Raw genomic sequence first — 5,115 nt, 5'->3', positions numbered from 1 at the left:
CAGTCAATGGAGACAATTGATAAATCCATAATTTGACCACGTGTATCCATATATTAGTCAAAGTAAATATCATCAGCCTACCCAAACCCCAAATCAGTAGTCAAAATAAATTCATAGAGACAAATTCTCCTTCCTAGAAAATTCATCTCTTTCCCATTGTCCCCTCTCTTTCCTTAACATTTTCATCCTTATAACTTCTTCTGGTACCTAAAATCAAGATATTATTCTAGCCACCATTTGTGAACATGGGTAATTACAAAATGCCAAACAATTTTCACCTTGTTTCTTTGTTTATTCTCCGGTTCATGCTCCATGTGTTTTCTCAGTCAAACAACAACAGTATTAGCCATGGAAACATGATAAGGGATGGAGACATTATTATCTCCCCTAGACAAGTTTTCGCGCTCGGGTTCTTCAGTCCAGCGAATTCGAGTTTACGATATGTTGGTATATGGTATTACGGATTACCTGGTGATCCAACAGTCATATGGGTAGCTAATAGAGATGCTCCACTGCCCGACAATTCTGGTGTTTTTGGCATTCAAAATAATGGGAGTCTGAGTCTTTCTGATGGGAATGGTAGGGAGTACTGGACAACTGGTAGTTTTCTAGGTAATCTTACAGCTGTGTTTGTGGACACCGGAAACTTTATGCTTTCGACCGTTGCGAATGCTGGAGATGACGAAAATGCACTATGGCAAAGTTGTGGGAATCCGACCGACACTTACCAAACATGAGAGTTTATATGAATATCACAGGGGGAGATAGTATATTTTCATTTGATTCATGGAGGTCTAGTAATGACCCATCAAGAGGGAATTACTCCATGGAAGTTGACACACGTGGTTGGCCGCAGATCATCTTGAGGGATGGATCATGTCGTCGGGTTTGGAGATCTGGTCCGTGGAATCGGCAGATATTCACCGGGCTGCCGCAGATGAGATCGATACCTGTGTCTGGTTTTTGACTAGTTCCTGGAGATGATGGTGATGTCATGTACTTCGTATTTAACAATCCGAATATGACACGCTTGACGCGGTTTATGGTAACTTGGAATGGTGAAATACAGCAGTTGACCTGGGATGAAGGAAGGTTGGAATGGGATGTGTCGTTGACACTGCCTTCGACTGACTGCCAACGGTATAATAGGTGTGGTAGTTACGGAATCTGTAACGAAAGGAATACCCGTTCTATATGTTCTTGTATGCGAGGATTTGAACGCAATTCCAGTGGTGAATGTGTTAGAAGAACTCCTCTAGAATGTGGATCAAATTCTAGTAGAAATGATGGATTCCTAAGAATAGATGGAGTTAAATTGCCTGATATTGCCACCAATAACTTTGATGCACAAACTCGAGAAAATTGTATAGATGCATGCTCTGATAATTGCTCATGCAATGCATACGCCTTCGTTGATGGAATTGGGTGTTTAACATGGGGTGGTGATTTGGTCGATATCGAAGAATTTGAAGAAGGCGGAGAAACAATTTTCGTTCGCCTTGCAGATTCAGAATTAGGTAACTTCTATCTATACTTTCCCCCTTTTTCGCCCTTTCCTTGCATATTTTTCAATTCCTTTAAATTTCAACTCTAATTATCATTCTTTGGATGTGACAAAATATTTGTTTACTAGATTTCATCAAAGTATAAACTAATTTGAGCAACTTTTTGGTTCTTAGGTGGCGGAAAAGCATCCATGACTGCAATTATAGCTGTATCAGTAACCGGAGTAATTGTGTTCGGTCTAATTTTGTGGCTAATCTGGCGATACAGGGGAAACATCAAAGGTACGCTTCATTTGATCTTAAATTTATGACAACGTGCAGCATTAAGTTTCTGAGTTTAGCTAGTTATTTAAGTCCAACTTATACCCTTGGATGGATGGTATTTTTGTTGATGAATTGGTTGTCATGTAATTGAACATTCTTTATTTACTGTGATGAACAGGCATCTCAAATATATGGAGGCAACAGGAGAATTCGTCACAACTTTTTCTAAGGCCAAACTGCGTAGACATTCCTGCAGGTGCCGCAATACCAGTCGATCTTTCAGCTGAAGGAAAATCATTTGAAGGAACATTGTACAGTCTAATATCATTAGAATCTGCTACAGATGGGTTTGCTAACAAAAATAAGCTCGGTGAGGGTGGATTTGGCCCCGTACACAAGGTTAGCCTTTCTTTTTGAGCAACTGTTTTTTGCTCCAACTTTGTAAATTAGTACCGGGGCACGTAGGCGTAAGCCGTTTCATTTCATGGTTATGCATGATTGCTTGAGTTTTATTTTGAAAACACAGGTCAACAAATAAGTTGATCCATTTTGGATCTCTAGTAAGACATGTTAGTAGAGTTTCTAGAAATTTTGGTATAGAAGATCAATGAAGACTTAAGAAACATTTATATGCTTGTTTTTTCAGGGAATCCTGCCTGGGGGGCAAGAAATTGCTGTGAAAAGGCTATCAAAGTGGTCTGGACAAGGCTTGATGGAATTCAAGAATGAGATGATTCTGATTGCTAAGTTACAACACAGAAATCTTGTTAGATTTCTGGGGTATTGCATTGAAGGAGAAGAAAATATGCTAGTATATGAATACCTGCCTAACAAAAGCCTTGATACATTTCTTTTCGGTACATCTTTGTCCCCTTTTCTAGTTACAGCTATTTCTAGCTACACCAAAATAATAGGGCTGTCAATTTCTGATACGGACTTGTTAATACAACATGATACGACACGAAGCAACTTGACACAGATTTTAACATGTTTGGGTTTGAGCTTAACAAGTTTCGTGTCTTAAAACAGGTCAACATGTTTAAGAACTGTTTAAATTCGCGCCATAATAGGTAAACCTGTTAGTAACCTATTTCGATTTTTAATTTTAAAAAATTAATATACACTCCAAAAGTCCTAAATCTATAGTCATACTTACATACGCCGTTTCACTTTTGTCCGTTACATACAATTGATGATATGTATTTGTGATGATAGATTTATGTATCTGGATTGGAAAACACGGTTTATGATCATTGAAGGGATTGCTAGAGGCATTCTTTATCTCCACCGAGATTCTAGGCTCCGTATAATTCATCGCGATCTCAAAGCTAGCAACATTTTGCTTGATGTGGAGATGATCCCTAAGATTTCAGATTTTGGCATGGCTAGAATATTTGGAGGGAATCAGAACGAGGCAAATACAGTACGAGTCATAGGCACATAGTAAGTTGATAATCATCTAACAAGTCCCGTTATTTTTTATTCACTGTCTTCATTTATGGTTCTGCATTCCATGAAAGAGCAACTCATTAAATTAAAATAAAATATTGAATCTACTATACAGATTAAATCTAAAAATTAGACTTATTAACTAACTTTTCCATTTCCTGTAGTGGTTACATGTCTCCAGAGTATGCAATGGAAGGTCTCTTTTCGGTGAAATCAGATGTTTACAGCTTCGGGGTTTTGCTGCTAGAAATCGTTGGTGGCAAAAGAAACACAAGTTTTCGCTCACATGATGCAACAAATCTAATAAAACACGTAAGTAGTCATCTTCATTTTCCTTCATATGTGTACTAAAAGTGAGTTAAAAAAAACGATAACTACTTTTAACATAGAAACTTAATGCGATTAAAGTAGAACTGTCTAAGATTAGAAACCTTTTTTCTACTAAAAAAATGGTGACAGGACCTTTAAAATTATGTTTAATAAAAAACAAGCTTCTAATAGTTTTAGCTATGTAAGATTCCCCTGTTATCAAAAGTATGACTTGGTTTGCTCCTAGCTGATACAATCACTCTAGAATTTGTCAAAAGTAAGTTGCATTTATATAGATTAAAACAAAGTTCATTATTTATACTAAAAAAATACCTTAAAGTACATTACTTTATATTGCAGTTTCCCTCAATATTAATTATAATTAAATAAAGTGTTCAACATTTTATTTCTTTCAATCATATTGATAGTTAGCAACTTATTGCAGGCTTGGAATCTATGGAAGGATGGGAAACCCGAAGAACTAATTGATCCATCGATTCTAGATTCATGTAACATGAAAGAAGCATTAAAATGCATCCATGTAGGGATGTTATGTGTACAATTTTCAGCTGTTCATAGACCAACTATGTCATCAGTGGTGTATATGTTGGAGAGTGAAAGCACAAGTCTTCCTCTACCAACAGAAGTTGGGGATATGTCACTAAACTCATCTGAAGTCGATATGACCATGGAAGGTAGAGAAATCACCGTCTCTTCGAATGATGTTACAGTTACAGAAGTGATCGGGAGGTGACAATAGCAAAGAAATAACGATATTTTGTATGAAATATTTGTGCGTTTTTACTGTGTCCATAAATACATAGAGAGAAAGTTCTATTAATTGTAGTTTTTAGTATTGCCTACCAAACATATAAACTTAGTTTAGTTATCATTTATTTGACAACAAATTCTAAAGAAATAACGAATTTGAACAGTTGTTAGCAGAAAGAGTAAATCTTAACTTGATGTTCGGTTGTTGCTTGTTATCTCTAAATGTTTATGCCAATTTTGGCAAAGTTAGATTACAGTGACATGAGATCTCAAGAGTTCCAAATTACAAATTAATGGAATAAAGTTGACATTGCCAGAGTACATGAGTCATGACACATGCTTGACCTTTAAACTAAAGGAAAAAGCCTGGAGCAATTGAATGTCAAGTTCGCTACTATTCTTTCTCTTGGATGATCTACATCCATATCACCAACATTTTGTGTTGTTACTTTTATCGACGAATCGCCAGCGGGCATTCACCGACTAATAGTTGGTTGTCCAGTATTTTTAGTTCTAATAATAAATTTAAAATAGGGATATTGAATTCTAATAATTTAAACATTGTGCTAATGGTAGACACTAAGTTAAACTTTAAAAATGTACCATAACAGCCTCAAATTTCGACTTATTGGCCGCCAACGAGCTTTTCACTAACATGGTTAGATCTTTCATTAGTTTTTGATGATGTGGATGATGACGTGTAGATGATTTGACGAAAATAATGATGTGGATTGTTTATGTGGTAAGAAAATATGTTTAAATTAAAATTCTCTAACCAAAATAAATGAACCGAACAACTTCTTTTACAAAAATAAAT

The 5,115-nt window shown here is 36.1% G+C and overlaps 1 pseudogene across 1 annotated transcript; it reads left to right on the top strand.

The window, feature by feature from the left end:
• Positions 1–245: 245 nt before the first annotated feature.
• Positions 246–4,432, top strand: LOC143547563 (G-type lectin S-receptor-like serine/threonine-protein kinase B120; annotated as a pseudogene). Its single transcript, XR_013137791.1, has 7 exons — positions 246–1,517; positions 1,680–1,787; positions 1,948–2,168; positions 2,416–2,636; positions 2,985–3,212; positions 3,383–3,530; positions 3,973–4,432. The product of XR_013137791.1 is annotated as a G-type lectin S-receptor-like serine/threonine-protein kinase B120 (transcript).
• The last annotated feature ends 683 nt before the right edge of the window (positions 4,433–5,115 follow it).

Source organism: Bidens hawaiensis, unplaced genomic scaffold (assembly GCF_021521415.1).
Source record: "Bidens hawaiensis isolate Kalapana, Puna unplaced genomic scaffold, B.hawaiensis_p1.1 tig00014730_1, whole genome shotgun sequence".
In the NCBI taxonomy this organism is placed as follows: domain Eukaryota; kingdom Viridiplantae; phylum Streptophyta; class Magnoliopsida; order Asterales; family Asteraceae; genus Bidens; species Bidens hawaiensis.
Note: the sequence above shows the minus strand (reverse complement) of the source record. Positions and strands in the feature narration are given on the sequence as shown.